The sequence below is a fragment of the Bos javanicus genome, chromosome 1 (assembly GCF_032452875.1).
Source record: "Bos javanicus breed banteng chromosome 1, ARS-OSU_banteng_1.0, whole genome shotgun sequence".
Lineage (NCBI taxonomy): Eukaryota > Metazoa > Chordata > Mammalia > Artiodactyla > Bovidae > Bos > Bos javanicus.
Window position 1 is genome coordinate 52574853 of NC_083868.1, and position 24016 is coordinate 52598868.

General features: G+C 36.3%; 1 protein-coding gene across 16 annotated transcripts in view; it reads left to right on the plus strand.

Annotated features, from left to right (window-relative positions):
• Window positions 1–24016, plus strand: part of BBX (BBX high mobility group box domain containing) — a 297809-nt gene that overhangs the window by 125071 nt on the left and 148722 nt on the right. For 11 of the 16 annotated variants that reach the window (XM_061384983.1, XM_061384907.1, XM_061385913.1 and 8 more), the window contains one exon: window positions 7089–7162. The exons of 3 other annotated variants lie outside the window; for them this stretch is intronic. The gene's annotated coding sequence lies outside the window, so the exon portion shown is untranslated. Of the gene's footprint in view, window positions 1–7088; window positions 7163–22520; window positions 22810–24016 lie in introns of those variants that run through there. 2 more of the 16 variants (XM_061385652.1, XM_061385779.1) reach the window with 1 other exon arrangement.

A 24016-nucleotide genomic window follows, 5' to 3' on the forward strand; every position in this document is an offset into this window, starting at 1 on the left:
GCAGAACGGCATGCTGCTAACTGTGCTCTGCTGTTTATGAGACTATGGAGAGAGAAAAAAAGAAGAGCAAGTTGCATTACTCTCATTTGCCTACATTTCATGTTCCACTGTCTGATGTGAGCCCAGATCTGCCTCCTTCCCCTTCCTGCATAATGAACTTGGGCCCTGTCTGGGCCTGTGCCCATGACACCCTTCTCCATCCTCTTCATTTCCTATGTAAAGATTTCCTTTATAAAGATTTCCATGTGCAATCTAACTTTGGGGAAATTCTCTGCTTAACATTTTGACATTACACATTTCTTTCTGTTACTGTGTAACTCTGTGTGTGTGTGTGTATGTAACTATGTGTGTGTGTGTGTGTGTGTGTAACTGTGTGTGTGTGTGTGTGTGTGTGTGTGTGTGTGAGTGAGTGTGATTACCTGTCTGGATCATTAGCTTCCAGAAAACAGCAATCTCATTGGCATCTTTGTACTCTTGGCATGTGGATAGGTGGAAGGCAGTTTTTAAAGCATAGTTTTATAACTGGTCAATAGTGACTACTGAAGGGGAGAGGATTTCCAGATCTTTCATCGTGTTATTTTAGGAGGTCTAACAATGAATGCTAGAGTTTTCTATCTCTGCCTGCTGGTGTTTTTCTACACTTTTTTGGGAATTTCAAGCAGATGGACAGATGATAATGACTTGTATTAATAGTTACTTTGCTTTACTGTTACTATCTAGTGAACTCTTAAGGCTTGTTTTGCTTTTTTTTTTTTTTTAACTATGTTTAAGATTTGTTAACTGTGAAAGACTCTGGGTCATGAGGAAATGCAAGAGTGGGGATGGGAAGGTGATAACAAAGATACTTCAGATTTGCATTTTCTTTTTAGAAATTTCCATTTTCAGTGTAGCTGACACTTGTAATTTCTGTTAAGGATTGGTGCCTGAGCAGGAATGCCTATGAAATAAGCTTCAGCTGTAAAGACAGGCAAGGTGGGTGATTTTAACAAAAGTGTTGCCTTTTTTCATACCTTAATGAAATAAAATAATAAAATGAAGACAGTGACAATAAGAATTATGAAAAAAGACAACTCTTTTTTAAAACAAGCATATGTATTATATATTTCCAAGCATTTATCTTTGTCTGCATAAAGGTAATTTATTTCAGCAAATGATTTAACCGGAGCTTATCATTTTTAGAAAAAAACATCCTTTGTCCTCTGCTATATCACAGTGACCTGAGGTGTGGAATTGATTGACCAAAATTGCATAACAGCCGGTATGCATTTCAGTACTATATTATTTTGCAGTGTGCCTGGTACTACTACTGAGGAGATGAAAAGAACATTAAATACTTTGGGGGTGAGTAGGGGGCTTATGTACACACAAGGCTGGGAAAGCTTTAGTTAATGAGTTTTTTTTGGACTACAAATATGATACATTTACATAGAAGTAAGAGCTTGGCATTTGTATTTAGCTTTTATTTATAAACAACATTTACATTTTACTTGTAAACATATAGTTTATAAAACGGTGAATTGAGGAAGTAGCTTCAAGATAGAAAAATCTTGCAGAGAACACCTACTTTGTAAAGTGGAGATTGGAGTACATATTATTGGGCAAATGGAGAAAGCCGGTAGAAGACTGAGTGAAAGAGCGGATGTTAAGACTGTTATTTGTGACCTGGACTAGTTCTGACTTTCAGAGGTCATACTGAGTCTTAGATTAGACATGCAGCCTCTTTCAGAACACAAACATAATTGAAAATAATAATTTAAAATCTGCTTTCTTGGGTCTCCATTTTGCTTTTCTTCCAGTGTAAAAGCATGAATATTCTATTTTCAGGAAGATGAGGAAAAATATTATTTCCTTCTCTAACCGTTTGGCTAATTTTGTTGTTGTTTCTGGCTCCATAAATTGAGAGGCAGTCTGTACCATGCATTGTATCATGCCCAGCAAGTTTTTGTTTTGCTTTGTTTTTTTTTTTTCATTTGAAATTGTTCCTTAGCAAATAATTGCAGTTCAGAATGACTTTTATTGAGCTTGATTGAATTAGGGTTATGTATGAAAATGAGTTAGTTAAAGCTTAATCTATTACCTAGAGAATTGATGAAAACATCAGAAAAGCAGTCATTCATGGGGATTAAATATTCTTCCATGTAAGTGGGCAGCATGGTTGCCTGGATTCTCTTCTGCACTGACTAGGTTGTAGTGACATCAGGGTGCAAAACATACAATGTTGGCCTAGAACGGGATTTTGCCATGATATGCCTTGAATATTACATTGGACATTAACACTAATGAGGGAGCCTATCACATTGTAAAAAGTGGCATCTCATTTTTTTTAGTATAATAAGCTTTCAAAACATAGTACCCCAAGGGGCAATGTGTAAACCATCAAGAAGCCAGTTGCTTTGGGATATTTCAATGGTTGCTTAGGCCAGGTCTTTATGAAGGGTTTTGCAGATGCCAAGTTAGATGTCCTATTTGTGGCTAAGAGGTGAACAATAGATAATTTAAAGTTAGCACTCCCACCTGCCATGATAGTTTCTCAGGGAATTCTGAGCTGTGGCAGTTCAGGCCTGGCTTCATGTTCATCCTGTGGGAGGCAGTTTCATGGGTGGGAAATGGGCCTTGGGAAAGGAGCAGGTTCTTAATGAGCTAGTGGGACTGAAGTCCTTGGGAGTTGGGAATCCAAGGCCCTGTTTGGGTGGAAGGGAGGGCTGAGAGGAAGCACCGTGTGACCCAGAGAACATAGACAGGCATGGGTGGCTCAGTTGAAAACCTCCCCTGCCTTTGGTCTAAGGGCATACACACACAAGTCACCATTCTGCGGGATTGTATTCACCCCCTTAGACATTTCCCCTTCTTGCCCACCTGTCCTTCTGACACCTCACACAGCTGCCCATTTCCATCAAATCAGAACATTTTATGAAGTCGCCTTGTAACTTAAATGCAGACAGAACAGCTTGTGCTGAAACTGCTTTTCTGAAGTTACCGTGTGGGCATTTGTAATAGCCAGATAAAATCTGGAGTCTCTCAGTGTGGCTCAGAACTCAAAGAGAGTCTGTCTCAGGCAGGATCTTCAGCTTTGGAATTGACCTCTGTTCTGTGGCTTATTCCCTGGCTGATTCTTTGGCTGCCCTGTCCTAAGTTAGTTAAGTCCAGCATGATTTCTTTTTTATCCTGAGTTTTAAAATCCTTATTGGTTACAGCATAATCAACCTCCTTCCTCTCCCTGCCTACTTTATCCATAGATATTTACATCCCATGTGATAAATTATTGAACAATAATCAAAGCAAAGTATAGATTTGTTCTATTTGGGGGGTATATATTTGATTATAGAAACAAATCAGTAAATGTACCTTAAGATTAGTGATAGTTTGTTTTTGAGCTCCTAACAGAACATCTTTCTGTACATAGGATAGAACATACTTTATTTCTCAGATAGCCTGCACTCACTTCTTAAACTAAAAGGTAAGCAAATCTCCAAACTAAAATAAAAATTTGTTGTTGTTCAGTTGCTGAGTCGTGTCCCAGTCTTTGGGACCCCATGGACTGTAGCACGCCAAGAATTAAACCCACACTATCAAAGTTAATTTTGGACCCTTCTCTCCCAGTTGTGGCAGTATCAGTTCAGTTGCTCAGCCATGTCCGACTCTGCAACTCCAGGACTGCTGCACGCCAGGTTTCCCTGTCCGTCACTAACTCCCGGAGCTCACTCAAACACATGTCCATTGAGTCGGTGATGCCATCCAACCATTCATCCTCTGTCGTCCCCTTCTTCTTTCAGCTTCAATCTTTCCCAGCATCAGGGTCTTTTCTAAGGAGTCAGTTCTTCGCATCAGGTGGCTAAAGTATTGGAGCTTCAGCTTAAGCCTCAGTCCTTCCAATGAATATTCAGGATTGATTTTCCTTTAGGATTGACTGGTTTGATCTCTGTGCAGTCCAAGGGACTCACTCTCAAGAATCTTCTCCAATGCCACAGTTCAAAAGCATCAATTCTTCAGCGCTCAGCTTTCTTTATGGTCCAACTCTCACGTCCGTTCATGACTACTAGAAAAACCATAGCTTTGACTATATGAACCTTTGTCAGCAAAGTGATGTCTCTGCTTTTTAATGTGCTGCCTAAGTCTGTCATAGGTTTTTTTCTAAGGAGCAAGCGTCTTTTAATTACCAACTGCAGTGATTTTGGAGCCCAAGAAAATAAAGTCTGTCACTGTTTCCATTGTTTGCCCATCTATTTGCCATGAAGTGATGGGGCTGGATGCCATGATCTTAGTTTTTTTGAATGTTGAGTTTTAAGTCAGCTTTTTCACTCTCCTCTTTCACTTTCATCAAGAGGCTCTTTAGTTCTTCGCTTTCTGCCATAAGAGTGGTGTCATCTCTCCCAACTGTGGCAGTATAAATTAAATTCATTTTTTTAAAGTTTATACCAGTTTATTTACTTGATAGTTATTTATATTCATGATTTTTACCTATTTCATAATTTTTCTTTTAATGGTTCTTGATAGTTGCTTTTATAAATTTATATGAAGAAAAAGCATGGACATAAATATATGAGATAGTGTATGTCATTTTCTTAAAACAGCAGTTTTAATGTTAGCTGTCTCAGTTCAGTTCAGTTCAGTCGCTCAGTTGTGTCTGACTCTCTGCGACCCCATGAATCTCAGCACACCAGGCCTCCCTGTCCATCACCAACTCCCGGAGTTCACCCAGACTCACATCCATCGAGTCAGTGATGCCATCCAGCCATCTCATCCTCTGTCATCCCCTTCTCCTCCTGCCCGCAATCCCTCCCACCATCAGAGTCTTTTCCAATGAGTCAACTCTTTGCATGAGGTAGCCAAAATACTGGAGTTTCAGCTTCAACATCATTCCTTCCAAAGAAATCCCAGGGCTGATCTCCTTCAGAATGGACTGGTTGGATCTCCTTGTAGTCCAAGGGACTCTCAAGAGTCTTCTTCAACACCACAGTTCAAAAGCATCAATTCTTCGGTGCTCAGCCTTCTTCACAGTCCAACTCTCACATCCATACATGACCACAGGAAAAACCATAGCCTTGACTAGACGAACCTTTGTTGGCAAAGTAATGTCTCTGCTTTTGAATATGCTGTCTAGGTTGGTCATAACTTCCCTTCCAAGGAGTAAGCGTCTTTTAATTTCATGGCTGCAGTCACTATCTGCAGTGATTTTGGAGCCCAAAAAATAAAGTCTGACACTGTTTCCACTGTTTCCCCATCTATTTCCCATCAAGTGATGGGACCAGGTGCCATGATCTTTGTTTTCTGAATGTTGAGCTTTAAGCCAACTTTTTCACTCTCCACTTTCACTTTCATCAAGAGGCTTTTTAGTTCCTCTTCACTTTCTGCCATAAGGGTGGTGTCATCTGCATATCTGAGGTTATTGATATTTCTCCCAGCAATCTTGATTCCAGCTTGTGTTTCTAAGGAGAGACTTTTATACCATTTATTTAATCAGTTTTTGGAATTGTATGCTTCTTTTGTAGCAACATAAGCATTTAATTTGAAAGTATTCACGTGTCCCATTAATTTTCTTCAGAGATCTTTCTTCTTTCATCCATACCCTTGTTCTAAAAAATGTGGATAAATGAGTAGTATCTTGTGAGAAGCCTTGTAAGACCATTTAATATTTTATTCTTTCTGGTTATTGTTTTCTTCTGTAGCATTGGGTGACAACTGAATTATCTACATCTAGTTAGGATTACTCAAATGAATCATTATACATTTTTGATATTTAATGTATAAGAGCGAGTTCTTCCATATTGTAGTAGCTGAAAAAACACTTTAGCTAACACATAAAATGACTAACAATATTGATCAAGCAGTAAGCTAGTAAGTGATACCCAGTTTCTGAAGTATGTTGTAGCCTGCTGATTGTAAAGAAATATATTGTCATAATACACAAGAGAGTAGGAAATTATCTCTTAGTTGAGTGTGATTTAGTATTACCATATGAAGCACTTGAGAAACTAAATGAATGTGTCTCACATAGAAACTGAAATAGCTTAATTTAAAAAAATTATAATTTAGATATATGTCTGTATTAATGATGACCCTATATGCGAGACAGCAAAAGAGACACAGGCTTTTGGACTCTGTGGGAGAAGGTGAGGGTGGGAGGATTTGAGAGAATAGCATTGAAACATTGCTATTGTATAGTACTATATGTGAAATAGATCGCCAGCCCAAGTTTGATGGATGAGACAGGGCACTCAGGGCCATAGCACTGGGATGACCCTGAGAGATGGGATGGGGAGAGAGGTGGGAGGGGGTTTCAGGATGGGGAACACATGTATTCCCATGGCTGATTCATGTCAATGTATGGCAGAAACCACTACAATATTGTAAAGTAATTAGCCTCCAATTAAAATAAATAAACTAATTAAAAAATAAATAAATTGGAAACATTAAAAATAAAAAAAATTCACAAGCAATTATAATTTAGGTATATGTCTATATTTGCAGTCTTAATATAAAGTTTTGTTTACTTTGTACACTTGATTTCAATCCTCTTTTATTTCATCATGTGTAGCTAGAAAGTAATTTATAACAGCTTTTCTCTATTTGTATGTGTTCCCCCACCCTTTAATAGAAGAACTATCTGGGCTTCACTCATCTTTAAAAGATAAAATATAAGTATCTGAACCATAGCTTAATTGTGGTTAAGCTTTAACTGGTTTGGTTGAACCAGTCATTTCAAATAACTTGACTTTAGTCAGGATGTCATTTTAATTCCATGTTTTTCCAGAGGATTTACCTGTAACTCTATACCTGAATTTAGTCAGCAAACTAAGAAGTAATGGCCTGTAATTCTTTGTCTCTGTAACTTTGGCCTCAGAATTCCCATTGAGTAATTTTAGTAATCATCTTTTTGTTAAATTAAAGTTGACAGTAAATACTTTCGGTCTTTTTTTCCTCAGTAGTGTTAGTCCAGGGATGTTTAATCATTTTCCTGATTTTGATTGGTTGGCTGTTAATACATCTTATTTAGGGATGATTTTGCTAAAGGAGACTTAAGTGTCAATATAGTTGGAAAGGGCTTCCTGACTCACCATTTTAATCACTTTGCTATGGGTCCTCCACAGAATCCTGCTGCATCACAGAAGTTGGAAGTTCTGATGTTCCATTGGCATCACAATGGAAAGTCTTGACTTGACCGGTAAGAGCAGCCCCATGGTGCATCTTACTTACTTACCTGGAAGCAATGAAGCAGTCAAGAGCTATGTGGTATCAGAGCTGGTCTCAACTTTTTCGCATCTGATAGATTCACCTTCCGTATTGATCAGGGAAGTGTGATAATTGTGTATTTTACTTGTCAATTTTATTAGTATTTTAAAAGTGACATGTAGTCTCTATTATCAAGAATGTTAAATTTTCCTTTAAAGTAATTAATTTTTAAAAATTAACTATTTCAGAATCCCTGGCTTGTTTCTCCAATGTAATGGGCTATTGGTAAAAAGTCAATTTATTGAAGTCCCCAGTTATCTAGAGAATACATGTCTTAGTAAATATTACATTGGTTTGTTCCCTCAAAGCTTTTTGTATTTCCTTTGGCATTAAATGAAAAGTGAATCAGTATCAAAAAGCATTATGGGAGCTTAAAAAAGACTATTAAAAATAATAGAAGCAGGTGTAGCAGTACCATAAAATTATTTTGAATATGAAAAACCACACAGTGAAGAAAAAGTTGAGATTTTAAAATATATACATGTGGCAAATTATATCAAACTTTGAAACTCACATAGTATAATTCTGTCCTTTTGTTCATAAGTTGTATTCAAAACTGCTTCCTTTGGAATATTTTAGGATTAATTTTAATAATGATTACTTAAATGCATAGAGTTTTCTCAGTCTGGGAATAAAAACGTGTGATTGATTTACTGGTGTTTGAATACTTTATGGTGAACTGATGATTTATAAGACCAAGGAATGTGACATAAAATGAACAAAAATAGTAAATATTGCTTAGTTGCAATTTTCAGGACATGCACTTATTCTTCAAATTTTCGATTCATGGTAAACTTAAATCTTTTTTCTCTTAAGTATTTTTGATAGCCTGTTACGTCTGTCTAGAAAATTTGTGTGTGTGTTTTTGTTTCAGTAAATATATGACTGAATGTTGCTTTTATGATTTTATGATGTGATAAGGCCTCTGAACCATTCTTCTGAGTGTTACAGTCTAGGATTGTTTGCATTGTAAAAATAAATGCCATTAACTTGTAAGTGTGTTTACTTGGATATTGAAACACCAACAAAATCTTATTGCCAGTGAGAAGACTGAGATTTAGTTATTTCTCCTCCTTTCTGTATTATCCTTTAAGGCATAATAAGTCAGAAATACAAATTCTGGATTTATGAATGGCAGGATACCATTGACTGTGGTTTTACTGGGTCAGCAGAATAGACTACAGAAAATTTGAATATCTATACTGTAATTTCAAATATGTTCTCAATTACTAATTCTAATAGTGAGATTTAAAGAAAATTAAATTTGTGGCAATATTCTGAGTTTTCTAAATATGAATATATATATAGAAAATAAAGCAGGACCTTTTATATTACCTATTCAGAGAACTAAATCATTAATATGCCATTGTATGGCAGTCTTGACTTAAGTAGCCATCTGATCTTTGATCTCTGAATGTTAATTAGATTACATCAGTAAAGTATTTTTATTGACTGTAAACAGATACTGACAGAAAATGCTGATAAAATTTAAGAAAACTGACACTTTATACTTCTAGTATACATTTATGTTCATCATAAGTACAGTATTAACTAGTAGAAAATATGCCATTCAAAATCAAGAGTAATTTAGGAAATAAATCTTGGAAAATGTTACCTAGCAAAATGGTTCCCAGGGTTCAGTAAATCTGGGAAATAATGCTGTTTTAGTCAGCTTAGGCAAAGCTTTGTTTAATTAAACAGAGTCCCTAAATCTTAGTGTTTTATACCAATAAGAGTTTCTTTATCACTCATGTTCGTATTCCTGATGAATCTGTTGCCACTCTGCTCCATGTCCTCTTCATTCCTGGACCAGAGCTGAAGGACAGCCTCTCTGGGATGCACAAGTCTTGTGGCAGAAGGAGTCAGGCATTCTGGGTTCTTTAAGAGGCCATGTATGTCACTACCTCTTAACATTTCATTGGCTAAAGCATGTCACATGGCCAGCTCATGTCATGGGATAGGAGTGGCTTCTTAAGAGGAGTGGTGTAGGGGCTGATAGGGAAGCACAATGCCTATTTTAAGGGTAATATTTGGATAATCCTATCTCGGGCTTTTCTAGACAGACAGAATGCACCTTGTATGTTAAGCTTCCAGAAGTCCTGTAAAAATTAATCTGTTTAACGTGGAAAATTATTTGTGAAACTTCTGTGTGATACATGGAACATATTGAACTTTGAAACCTATCTGTGAACAAGTTTTAGGGAATGAGGAGTTCATTCATTCCAAGAGTTTCCCTAAGTTTTGAACATTATCACTTTTACACTATGCAATAAGTGGAAATACACCCTATATTAAGCTTACATTCTTGTTTTATAAGTTGGCTTTAAAATGAAAGAAAATTACTTCAGACTGGACCCTCGGTGGTTTGAATACAGAGTTTGAGAAGGGAAATAATGATCCTCATAATAAATTCTTCCCTATATTTACTGGATTTCAGGAATTTTGACAGATATCCAATTGGGTGTAGAGGAAGAGCATAAGAGAATGGGTAGGGTTTTTTTTTTTACCAGTAGTAGCATAATTATTTTACCATGTAATGGTAATCAAGTGCTTCTACTTAAAGTCAATTTCAGGAATGATTCTGGAGAGAAAGAATACACATACTATAAGGTTTTCTAATGTACACGAGTTTTCTAATGTACCCCGAGGTCGTATTCACTATACAGTGATTGCATTATTCTGTCCTATCCTTTGTAGAAAATTGATAGTCATAATGAACTCCTCAGCTAGTGTTATGATTAATCCCACAAGTTTTATAAAATGTTGTGACCACATGTGTGTGGATTAAGATGATTTAAATATTGAGGATTATACTATAAGCAGTGCTTTGTTTGTAAGTTTCTAGTTCCTTAAGATTGGGGAAAAGGAACATTTAGAAATCTGTGAATTCAGAGAAACTTAGGCATAAATCCTAGTTCTGGAACTTTTAAGTTGAAAGAATTTGGGTGATTATTTAACCTCTGTCAAATTTTGTTTTCTCATCTTAATATTGGATAATGATCTCTACCTCATGGAGTGCTGGTAATGAAATGAGGGAATTAAGTTGAGTGCCTGGCACATGGGATGCTCTCAAGAAATGGTAGTTAAGAAATGTGATCGCAGTTCAATAATCTTGGGTGCACTGTAATATACTGTTATTACAGTATATGTATGTATAAACTATGTTTGCATATTTATATTTAAACACACACTTCCAAGAGTTTTAAAAAATTGTCCTTAAGGTATAAGTATCCTACAGATTTACTGAAAAATAAAAGTGGCTTTATCCTCATCTGAAAAGGTGAATCCTGTGGAAGTACTAGTCACCCTGTGAACTAATAAATCAGTTCTTGCCACTGAGAACATAGAAGTCCTAACAGAGTGATTGCCAATTGTGGATGTATGGCCTCGCCTCTGAATTTTAAGGTTGGCATCAAAGAAAAACAATTTTTTATAATCTCACAGGGTACAAGAACAAAAGAGAGTGCCACAGAAATTTTCTTCAGCATGTAGAGCAAATGCTGTTTGGTTTCAAAAGAGTCAGCATTTCTACTTCAAGATTTCTATGCTGCTGTTTCCCAGTGAAGCTGAGATTATTTAAATTCCTTCGATGACTTCTCTGTTGGCATTGTCCCCTCACACTCAGAATCAGGACAGCAGAGGATATCTCTTAGGGTTCAAAGCTTTATGTTATTTCTAAATGATAATTTAATTTGGAATAACACAGAGATACATATAAGTAATTTGGGGTAAATTATTTTTCAAATTGTCCCAAGTCTTTCTCTTTATAAATGAATCATCATTGTAACAACTACCAGCTGGATCATTGATAGAGTGAAACTATTTCAAAAATAGAATATTTTCATTTTTAGAGACTATATAGTCTGGGCAGCCATAACAAAATACCACAGACTGGGCAACTTAAACAATAGATTTCTTTTTACAGTTCTGAAGGCTTATGGTCCATGGTCAAGGTGTTGACAAATTCTGTTTCTGGTGTGGTTTCTCTTCCTGGCTTTTGGACAGTTGCCTTCTTGCTGTGCTCTCACGTGACCTTTTCTCTGTGTCTGTGGAGAAAGTGTGCTCTGGCCTCTTCCCCCTTCTTATAAGGACACCAGTTCTATCAGATAATGGCCCCACCCTAGTGACCTTACTTAATTTTTACCTTCTTCTAGGGTCTGTCTCCAAGTACAATTGCACTGGGTTTTGAGGTTTCATTATACAAATTTGAGGGCAGCCAATTCAGTTCATACCAGAGGTATTTGTTTTTTCTGTGCCAAAGAGAGAAGAGAATGTTAAAAAAAAAAAATTCTATGTTATTTAATCTATAAACAAGAAGATCCGGTTTACTGTATCATCTAAGATTCTAAAAATTATCTTTGAATCTTTGGAATGGGAGACATTTGAAATTACTGAATTCATATTTCTTCCACTTTGAAGTCACAGTGCATTAAAAAAGAATGTCTTTCAAGGGAAGGAATCAAATCAAAGAACTTGAAAATCAGAGTGTTTTGTATGATGGAGGAATAGCATCATTGTAAAAATTGATTTCCATGTGTATTCATTGTTGACTTGATATGGAATGTATTTGAAAATTAGGTCAAAGAAGAAGACATTTAACTTTTTGAGATACATGTTTCTGCTGACTATAATCAAGCCAATTCATATTTTTCATGGCTATATTCTTTTACTTTATTTAGCAGGAAAATAGCATAGTCTTAAAGGTTCTGGAAAACAGAAAGAAAATATTATGCATTTGAAATAAAGCCAGCAAAAGCCACAACAGAGTCCTAAATCTCCTATTCTCCCTGTTAATTATCCTGCCTCCCTCTCTTTCTTTTTTTTAATCTCCTTTTTTCATCCTCTTCCTTTTCCTCCTTTCCTCTGATATTACTCTTAGGTTAGGTAATCATTGAATTTCTCAAGTAATAGTCTAAATGCAATTCTTTGAACATCTCTGTAGTACCTTTTTCTAGTACATAGGAGGAACTTTCAGTTGATGAGTGTTTGGGATTAGTAATCGTATTGATGAAGGCTCAATTTAACTCTTAGTTCTACTTTTGAACTTAAAAAAAAAGGAGTGCTCTGTGTCACTAGAATAATTTGAGTGTCTTATGATTTGATGCCTATCTGAAAAGAGAAAATATACCATAAGGAAACAAACCTTTGAGACTCTCTTTGTATAATAATAACTTTAAATTGATTCACCTTGTGTGTTTACAGACTAGAAGATAAGCTCTTCAGGACTGATCTACTTTTGTGGATTGCAGTTAATTGGTTGAAAGTTATTATTTTACCTTTTATTTACTTTTGATTTTGATTTCCCTCTAAAGCTATTTACAGATGACTCAAACTTAAGCCTTATATGTAATAAATTTTAGCACTGTATTTCTTTTGCATAGGCTCAGTCTACTGATTATTAAATTTACTAGTTAAGGACAATACAAATAAATTGAGACATGACCACTTCATCCATTTTACTACTCTGAAAGGTAGATAAATTATTTTTATACTGAAGTCTATATTGCCTTTGATCTCTATTACAGAGAATTGTGTTTCTCCAGGAAAATAAATGAATCTTGTTGTTGTTCAGTTGCTCAGTCACGTCCGACTCATTGCATCCTCTGTGGTCCCCTTCTCCTGCCTTCAGTCTTTCCCAGCATCAGGGTCTTTTCCCGGGAGTTGGCGCTTCACATCAGATGGCCAAAGTATTGGAGCTTCAGCTTCAGCAACACTCCTTCTAATAAATATTCAGGGTTGATTTCCTTTAGGATTGACTGGTTTGATCTCCTTGCTGTCCAAGGGACTCTCACGAGTCTTCTCCAGCACTTCAGTTCAAAAGCATCATCTCTTTGGCGCTCAGCCTTCTTAATGGTCCAGCTCTTACATCCTGTGTGACTACTGGAAAAACCATAGCTTTGACTAGACAGACCTTTGTTGGCAAAGTAATGTCTCTACTTTTTAATACACTGTCTAGTTTATCATAGCTTTTCTTCCAAGGAGAAAGCATCTTTTAATTTCATGGCTGCAGTCACCATCTGCAGTGATTTTGGAGCCCAAGAAAATAAAGTCTATCACTGTTTCCACTTTTTCCCCATCTATTTGCCATGAAGTGATGGGGCCAGATGCCATGATCTTAGTTTTTTGAATGTTGAGTTTTAAGCCAGCTTTTTCACTCTCTGTCACCTTGATCAAGAGACTCTTTCGTTCTCTTGGCTTTCTGCCATTAGAATGATGTCATCTGCATGTCTAAGGTTATTGATATTTCTCCTGGCAATCTTGATTCCAGCTTGTGATTCATCCAGACTAGAATTTTGCATGATGTACTCTGCATATAAGTTAAGTAAGCAGGGTGACAATATGTAGCCTGATGAACTCCTTTCTGAATTTTGAACCAGTCTGTTGGTCCAGGTCCAGTTCTAACTGTTGCTTCTTGACCTGCATACAGGTTTCTCAGACAGCAAGTCAGGTAGTCTGGTATTCCTGTCTCTTTTAAGAATTTTCCACAGTTTGTTGTAATGCATACTGTCTAAAGGTTTTAGTGTAGTCATGTTTTTCTGGATCTAAATGGATCTAATGGGGTGAAATTTCTCATAACATTGCTCTCAGAATTTCCATGCATATTAATGTAGAATACATACTATATTTACTGAGTATTCTGCGCGTACACAGATAAGTGTAAATATACATGAGTGAATACATGTAATTTTTTCAGGTAACTTCTTCAGGAAACCTAAAGCCTTAAGTTTACATTAGAGGGTCTGTTTTGTTTGGGCTGTATCCCCCAAACCTACGAATGGTTTCCAGCACATGGAACTTGCTTAGTGAATATTTGGTGAATTAGTAATACAAGAGTTCACATTTTATTAATTGTATATTCCATTGATATTGATATTAATAAGCATCCCCAGGTCTACTTGGAGATAGTTATTCTTCCAAGTGTTAGTTCAGGGGGAGGAGTGTTCCTCATAAATAAGTCTTTAAGTTGCAGTTAGTCCTATAATCAATAAATGTTAGTGAGCTTAAGAACTTAAAATGAGCAGCAAAATAATTTCTGGGTACCTGTTGTATTGTTCATAGGGTACATTGAGTCAGCAAGAGTTTATTAAGACTTGTAAGCCTTCTGCCAAGTACTTTCCTAACACTTTACCAGTGACCTTCTGAGTGGAGTGCATGTGAAGGTTCTGAGATACAAGAAAGGCAAATTGGTTCAGGTGGGGTCACGAGAGATGCTGTATGGTACTTGTATTTAGTTAATACGTAATAGAAAGGTTGACTTAAGTCCACATTTAGATGTTTTATTCTTGGGGGGGTACTATTTTTAGGATATTTCTATATTCAAATTTATAAAGATGTTAGAGAAGAACATTGTGTTTTGGTTTGTGTGTGTATGTGTTTTGATTTTATAAACTTTTGTAATCTGCTTGATTTTCAGTTCTGCCTCTGACATTGTTATATTGCTATTCTTAAAAAGCAGATGAGTTATGTAGTTATTTTAATGTTTCCTTAACATTTATTGTAAGGCCATTTATTATCAAGTGTCTCTTTGAGGCAAAAGTATTCCACTTCAGGAATGTAATGTTTTAAGCTGTTGAGTTACCACAGGCATAAACAGTGTACAGGTTTCTGGAAAGGTCAATTAGATGGGGAGGAACTGGCTTCTGAACAAGGCTTAAATAATAAGATACCATTTAACTGGTGAACACAGTCCCAAGCATTTTCAGTTATGCCATACTGCTACTGCTGCTAAGTTGCTTCAGTCGTGTCCGACTCTTTGCGACCCCATAGACAACAGCCCACCAGGCTCTCCTGTCCCTGGGATTCTCCAGGCAAGAACACTGGAGCGGGTTGCCATTTCCTTCTCCAATGCATGAAAGTGAAAAGTGAAAGTGAAGTTGCTCAGTCGTGTCAGACTCTTAGCAACCCCATGGACTGCAGCCTACCAGGCTTCTCCGTTCATGGGATTTTCCAGGCAAGAATACTGGAGTGGGATGCCATTGCTTTCTCCAGTTATGCCATACTAATTACTAAATTAGAGAGAATGAAACCCACAAAACGTGAGATGTATCCATGTGCAGAGAAGGGTAAGCCCTCAGGCACCACCCAGATGGCCCGAACTGATTCTCTGAATCATGCGCTTAATATAGTTTGTGAATACCTGCTGTGCTTTCATTATTGTTAGAGATGCCTGTTCATCAAATAGGTGTATTATATAAAGAGACAATAGAGGAAAGTGTGAGATTAGCAGCCAGTGTCCATCCCCTGTTTAAATACAAACTTCTTCCTCTGTCAGTCATTTTGTTCTGCCATTTGCTGACACTTACAGCTCATCTCTTGGGCTTCCCTGGTGTCTCCGCAGTATAGAATCAGCCTGCAGTGCGGCTTCTATCCCTGGGCTGGGAAGATCCCCTGGAGGAGGGAATGGCAACCCAGTACCCACTCCAGTATTCTTGCCTGGAGAATCCCGTGGACAGAGGAGCCTGGCCTACTACAGTCCATGGGGTTGCAAAGAGCCAGACATAACTAAAGCGACTTAGCACTCATACACGCACAGCTCATCTTTCAGTCCATTTAGTAACATAAATACTTAAAGGGATGATAGTTTTCAGGTTTGAAAGTTTTTCCTGTTAACATAATGGGTATTGGTTTTCTTTATTGCTGACATAACAAATCTATCTTGTTGATGGTAAAGGTGTGCCAGTTATGTTTCTCTTTATTAATTTTGAACTAATCATCAGTTATAGAATTTTTTAACCCATTATTCCTTTTATAATAAAATATTTCATGCATTAGAATTTATAATGTGCCTGTGGAAAAAAAATATTTTAGAACTTTTACTTCCCAATTTACTTCCCATTCTTGCTACTAGGTTGTCAACTGCCTAATACTCATCCTTGCTTCGGTAGATAGGTAGAAACTTAAAGATTTCCTTATAGAAGACAAATTTCAATGGATCACTTTTTTCAGCTGTAATTTGATCTCAGAAGCATGGGCTCTGGATCTGGAGTCAGATGGACTGTACACAAGACTAAATTCAACTCAGTTGATTACTGATTATACTGTGGGAAAGTTACTTTTCTTCATCTGTGAAACGGGTTGAATATGGTCCGTGTAAGGTTCTTACGAAGATTAAAAGTGCTGGAGGTTACACTGCCAACCCCAGAACAGGGCAGGGCTGCTAAGAAAATGTGTTTGTTCTCACAATGGACAGTAGGTCAAAGTGGTATTTGACTTTTTTTTACTGCTCTAACTGTTCTTTGAAATGGAATTTCAAGCATGTTATTATCTCTATTCACAGCGAGAGAAATGTCTTCACTGTGTTGCACTTTATTATATGAAGTCTTTATTGAGTACAGGATTGGTTTTAAGTCATTAGAGAGTAACATTTACTCTTTATATTGTTAAATACCTTAAAATATTTCCTATACCATCATAATAGATGTTTATTTATACTTTGCCCAATTTAATTTTGCAGTTTTATTAAAGTGTAATCAAAGCTCAAGTATATGAAAGTATTAGGAGATAAGTCATCTATCATTCAGTGAGGTATAGTTATTTTAAGAATATTATCGCCTCATGCAGTGTTGGTTTTAACAAAATTATCACCTTAAACAAAAAGTAAATTATTTAAGTGTAAAAGTACATTTTTATAATCTACACAATTTTCTTCAAAGATTATAATTATTTTAATAAAACAAAGAGCTGTATTATGAATTCTTAATGAAATTTAAAGTATGAGAGCTATTTTTGTAAATTGATTATTGCAACCTAGCTAAAAAATTAAAAAAATTCTAAACAGCTGTGACTTTATTATGACCTTATTCTACTAGTTTATCCATAAACTAGAGAAGCAAGATTCTCCTTCATTTTAGGTCATTGGCTTAGCATTTCACAATTAATTGATCCAAGACAAGAAAGTATTTTTATTTCTAGTAATTTTCATGAGCGTGAAGCATTACAGTTTTGTTCTTTGTCCCTAGTAACTTTTATTTATTTATTTTTATTATCTCTATAATTAGTATATCTCAACTGATTTTGAAGATAATTTAGGACTATCTATGAAAATACCTTGGTTCCTTCAAAAAGCTTCTCTGTAAGTTAACATGTTTGTATTAGGATATTTGTGGGGTCTTTTTTTATAGCAATTTTACCCTTTCCTAGTCAAATAGGTGCATTTTCTAAACATAACTATGGATTTTATAGACTTGAATTATGTACTTTTTCAACTATTAGTATACTATATATCATTCTAAACTTTTCTGGCTCCCATATGAGTGAAGAGTGTTTGCACTCTTTTTCTAGCTCTTGTATTCCTTTTTTAGAACCTGAACTGCCTATAGTAATCTCACTGGAAAAATTGTTTTACTTAAAAGGTAAAAGTAGCATACTTTCTGTTCCTCTTATTTATCTGATAAATACTTACTGGAACTACTGGGTTCCAAGTGTTAGACATTGTCAAGGTCACATTATGATAATAGAAGGCAAACTAATTAGGTACAATATAGATAGATAAATAAACCTCACTGAGAGTTCTGAGTGGAGAAGGCAATGGCACCCACTCCAGTACTCTTGCCTGGAAAATCCCATGGACAGAGGAGCTTGGTGGGCTGCAGTCCATGGGATCGCTAAGAGTCGGACACGAATGAGTGACTTCCTTTCACTTTTCACTTTCATGCATTGGAGAAGGAAATGGCAACCCGATCCAGTGTTCTTGCCTGGAGAATCCCAGGGACGGGGGAGCCTGGTGGGCTGCCATCTATGGGGTCGCACAGAGTCAGACACAACTGAAGTGACTTAGCAGCAGCAGCAAGAGTTCTGAGGAAGATCTTAAATTCCAGGTAGGATATCAGGGAAGACTACTCAGAGGAATAAATATAGAATCTGGAGAAGGGGAATGCAGGCATACCTCAGTTTATTGTAGTTTTCAGATACTGCATTTTTTGCAAATTGAAGGTGAGACAGCCTTGTGTTGAGTAACGTTATCACCATCTTTTTTTTTCCAACAGCTGTCACTTTATGTCTGTCTGTCACATTTTGGTAATTCTTGCAATGTTTTAAACTTTTCCATTATTATTGTATTCATAATGATCAGTGATCTTTAATGTTACTATTACAGAAAATTATGTCTTGCTGAACGCTCAGAGATTGGTTAGCATTTTTAAGCAATAAAGTATTTTTTAATTAAGGCATGTACCTTTTTTAGGGATAATGCTATTGCACACTTACTAGACTATACTATAGTGTAAACATACTTTTATATGCACTGGGAAACCAAAGAATTTGTGCAACTTGCTTTATTATAACATTTTCTGTATTCAGGTAGACTGGATCCAAATCCACAGTATCTTCAAGGTATGCCTAGATACCTTTTGCTATTTGAATGGAATGTTTGTAAGGGTAAAATGGGAAATTTTCATCCAGAGCTAGATGTAAGAGGGTCTTGAATGTCAGGGTGAATTTACTTTTTTTCTTTTCTTTTTCTTAAGGCAGATAAACCACTGAAAAATTTTGAACAGACAATATAAATGAGATGGATTGAAAGGGAAAAGAAATAGGCATTGGAAAGTTTGGTTTGAGGGGCTTTAGCATATCCCAGGCAAAAAGAAATTTGTTTTTCTAATAGAGTTTGAGAGTTGTAAATAGCATCATTGTAGGAGACATGAAGGTTTATACCCTGTCTTGATGTGTCTTAAAATATTTTGGATTGAGGTATCCAACTCACCAAATCAAATAAGTCTTTTCCCATTTTGCAAGCAAAAATTAATAGATACTCACTTTTAATGATTGCTTTAATGAAGATTTTCTCAAATGTCTGATGCCTGCCACTATTGATGTATGTGTGTGTTTCTGTCTGTTTTTAGTGACTATAAATTTAGTTTTCACTCTAACAATTTCTCAAAGAATACAAACCCTGTCTTGTCACTTGAACCAAACTACTAATGTGCAGAATTAAGCACCAGATGGAACTTGGGGTGTAGAGGAGTCATAAGAGGGAAGGAAAGCAGTGGGGCTTGTTGAAAAGGAGGTCAGAGATAGGGAGGGGCTGGGATGGAATGGATTTGAAACACAAAGAGAATATCTGTGATTATGTATAGGATGTGTTTATGAGTTTGTTATGAGTTTGGAAGAGATTCCAGCTGAAGATAGGTATAACTTAAGAGAAAGGTCGTAAAGCTGAAACTTTGAAAACTGGTGAAAGTAGAAAATAAGGCTAAGACAGATCCTTTGAAAACACCTACTTACTTGTTAAGAATAGTATAAAGGAAAGAAAAACAATCAGGCCTGTGGTGGGAAAAGCAATAGAGTGTAGTGCTAAAGAAGATGGGAGTTTTCAAGAAAGAAATGCTGCTGCTGCTGCTGCTGCTAAGTCGCTTCAGTCGTGTCCGACTTTGTGCGACCCCATAGACGGCAGCCCACCAGGCTCCCCCGTCCCTGGGATTCTCCAGGCAAGAACACTGGATCGGGTTGCCGTTTCCTTCTCCAATGCATGAAAGTGAAAAGTGAAAGTAAAGTCGCTCAGTCGTGTCCGACTCCTAGCGACCCCATGGGCTGCAGCCCATCAGGCTCATTTTTGATGCATTTATTGCCTTCTCCGCAATAAATGCTATTTCCTGTCAAAAAAAAAAAAAAGGTGTTTGGGTTAGGTGTTCCATGGGTCCTTTGGGGAAAGTTTTAAAATTAATTTTATTATTAAAGTATAGTTGATTCACAGCGTTTATTATACAGTGAATGATTTAATATTTTTTTACATTGGGCTTCCCCAGTGGTTCAGCTGGTAAAGAACCCACTTGCCAGTCCAGGAGACTCAAGAGACTTGAGTTTGATCCCTGTGTCTGGGTAGATCCACTAAAGAAGGAAGTGGCAACCTTATCCAGTATTCTTGCCTGGAAAATTCCATGGACAGAAGAGCCTGGCAGTCCATGGGATTGCGAAGAGGCAGACACGACTTAGAGCACATGCACACATTTTATAGATTATGCTCCATTTGAATTTTTCTTAAAATATTGGCTATGTCCTCGGTGCTTTAAAATATTGGCTATGTCCTCGGTGCTGTACAATATATTACTGTAGCTTATTTATTTTATACATGATATTTGTACCTACCTTTCTCGCCATTTCCCGTTTCCCTCTCCCTGTTGGTAACTGCTGCTCTTGGTAAGTCGCTTCAGTCGTGTCCGACTCTGTGCTACTCCGTAGACAGCAGCCCACCAGGCTCCCCCGTCCCTGGGATTCTCCAGGCAAGAACACTAGAGCGGGTTGCCATTTCCTTCTCCAATGCAGGAAAGTGAAAAGGTAAAGTGAAGTTGCTCAGTCGTGTCCGACTCTTAGCGACCCCATGGACTGCAGCCCACCAGGCTCCTCGGTCCATGGGATTTTCCAGGCAAGAGTACTGGAGTAGGGTGCCATTGCCTTCTCCGTGGTAACTGCTAGTTTTCTATATCTATGTTTCTGTTTTATTACATTCATTCGTTTGCTTTATTTTTTAGATTCCACATAAGTGATAATAATATTTATCTTTCTCTGATTTATTTCACTAAGCATTCTACTGTCTAGGTCCATCTATATTATTATTATTGGCAGAATTTCATTCTTTTTTTATGGCTGAATAATATTCCGTGTGTGTGTATGTGTGTTTGCACACATACTATATATACCTCATCTTCATTCATTTCGTCTGGTCATGGATACTTGGGTTGCTTTGTTATCTTAGCTCTTGTAAATAATGCTGCTATGAATATTGGGTGCAAGTATCTTTTCAAAGTAGTGTTTTTATTTGGGGGAGATGTGTACTCAGAAGAGGAATTGCTGGGACATACAGTCATTCTATTTTTAGTTTTTTGAGGAACCTTCATGCTGTTCCCTGTAGTGGCTGCACCAATTTACACTCCCACTAACAGTGTACTAGGGTTCCCTTTTCTCTATATCCTCGCCAACATTTGTTATTTGTGGACTTTTTTGGTGATAGCCATTCTCACGTGGTTTTGATTTAAATTTGGGGAAGCAGTTTTTGCAGAGTAGTCAAGGCAGAAAGTATTTATATATGTTTCAAATATTCCCCCTCTCATTTCCACTTTCTTGCTTTGATTTTTAGATGAAACTCTATGTTGAGCCAGTCTTCATGGAAGGATCTAAACTGACTTACAGAGCCACTCCCTGGGAACATAGAGCTCATCTTCTATAAATATAGTTTTAATATTCTTTTCTTTAAATGTGTTACCTAAAATACTTCAAATCAGATGCTAATATCATTCCTCAGATACACTGTTACTTTCTTTAATATATCATCATCAAACATACTTCCTAAATGCCTCACCGTTAGGGGCTTACATTTATTATGTAATTGGAATTATAGAAGGATGATAAATGAATTCCTTGTCATTGCCAGTTCTTCTTTTACAAGAAGTACAGTTTTACTTTTAAAAAAGCTTTCTGTTTTTATAAAGATCTCATAGAAAGCTTTTTGGATTAGTAGGGCCACCTGCATATGGGATTTCTAGGTGAGAATCAAATACATAGTTAACTTTTGTTTCCATCTGCAGAGAATAGTTGTAAGGATATAAAAGACTCAACCTAAGAGCAGTAACAATGATTATAATTTTAAAGAACTGTAGTAGTTATTCTTTGCATTTTATGCACTAATTTCTCTTTTTATGTAGAAGTGTGTGTGTTTAATCATCACAGTGGCCCCATAGATGCAGATATCTTTACTCTCTTACCATTTATGAGAGAACTGATGCTCAGAACATTTAAATAAATTGTGTGAGCTTTTTAACCAATTGAAAATAGAGCCAGGATTCAGGTCAGCTCTTTCTGACTTTCAAAGACCATGTTCTCTACATGGCCTGTGCAGTTTACAGATGTATTTGAAATTTGAGTTTTAACATCCTTGGTGGCAACAACTCACTCCAATTTGGGTGCCCAGTGCCTCATTACTTTCTTCCTTTTTTCTTCCAACTTGGGATGACTAGATAATTTTCATTTGCTTAAACGTGTTATCATTCTATACTGCTGATTGTCAGGCAATCTTCTGCATATTTAATTCCCTTATTTATTCTTCACATCAGTTATATTTCTCCTTCAACATTTTATTTTGAAACTTGAGACAAATAGCATATGTTTGTATTCACCACCTAGATTCTGCCATTAACATTTTACTTATTATTTTTTACATTATCTATAATCTGTGTATCTATAAGTTCATTTTTGATGCATTTAAAAAGTAAAGACATCACTGCAAATATCCTAAATACTTCAGTATGTATATTATTGACTATACTTCAGCATTTATGTACAACTTTTTTCTTTTGATGTAAAATTTACATTCACTGAAATGCATAAATCTTAAATATACATTTTCTGGATTTGATAAACTCATATACTTAACTGTGTAACTCATATACCTTTGAAGACATAAAATATTACTACTGATAGGTGTCTCTCTTTATTCCCATTTTGTGCCTGAGGAAACTGAAACACAGTGAAATTAAATAATCTGCCTGAGGTCACACTGCTAATTGAAATAGAGCTGGAATTCAGGCTCTGGGAATCTGCTTTTAGGGTTTGCACTCCTGACAGCACCCTCAGTCTGCACATGTCCAGGTATCCTTTTACATTCCCATGTACAAATGTCGTATTAATTTATAACATAAGAGTGTAGACACAGAAGTAGTATGTTTGGGATTAGTGAGAGTAGAAATGCTGTTCTGGAAATGCCTTACATCCTTGCAAGAGTATATATGGCAAGAGAAACTAAGAAGGAAAGAAGAACCTTCGTCAAAATACCATGGTGAATCTCTGTGTAATGATTGTGTCTCAGCCGGCATCCTTGACTGATGTTTCCAGGTATAAAGTGACAGTCTGTTAATGACGACACTGAGGTTCAGGAAAATCCTAAACTGCCACTTGGACAGTTAAAGGTAAATAATGTTCAGTGCATTTTTGTATTAAGCATATTTTTGCTCTACTATGATAATTAGAAAATTGTTCATCCGTGTATGGTGTATGTAGTGCCATTTGCCTTGATGTCTCAGGCTCAAATAATAGAATTAACCAATTTGGGATTTATAGTTATGAAATTTGTAAAGCCTTTAGCAAAGAAACTGAATGGAATTCTTTGGTCTTTCCAAATTTCATAAAAATATGCATAAATTGTGAAATAAATGATACTTATTTTTTGTAGTTCTTAGGTGTACTATTCCTATGAGAAGAAATTATATTTTTCCTGAATTGTGTTCATATCAGAAGCCATATATTAAAATTGACCAGTTTCTTTTGTTCCTTTATTCAATTATGAAAAAGTACTGTCATATATATTTTTAAAAATCCTAAGTATTGTTCATAAAGCAAAGTCAAAAAACCAGAAAACATGTAGTTAACAAAACCTAGCCTGTCACTAGAGGGCAGAACAGTACTATACTTGATTTGACAATTCAAAAAATTGCTGAACATGGGAAAATGTTGATGTACGATTGAATAGAAGTCTCTTTTATTTTTATGTCTTGCTGTGAAATCCATTAACATACTTATTTCACTTGAATCAAAGGAGCTTTGCTGATAATTACAGAAAATTGATTACAATTGATTGCTTGCAAAAAGGCATCATTATTTAGGAGAGCGTCAGTATATCTCAAGAGAAAATGCAATGCTTACCAAGAGGTGCATTAAATTATTTCTATTATATGTAGTACTCTGAAGTAGAGTTGCCATATAGACTTTTAGGTGTGGCATCATGAGAGAACATGTTTGAGACATTTACTAGTATTTAGGTTTAAGAACTCATTGAAATATAGGACTTTTGATCTTTCAG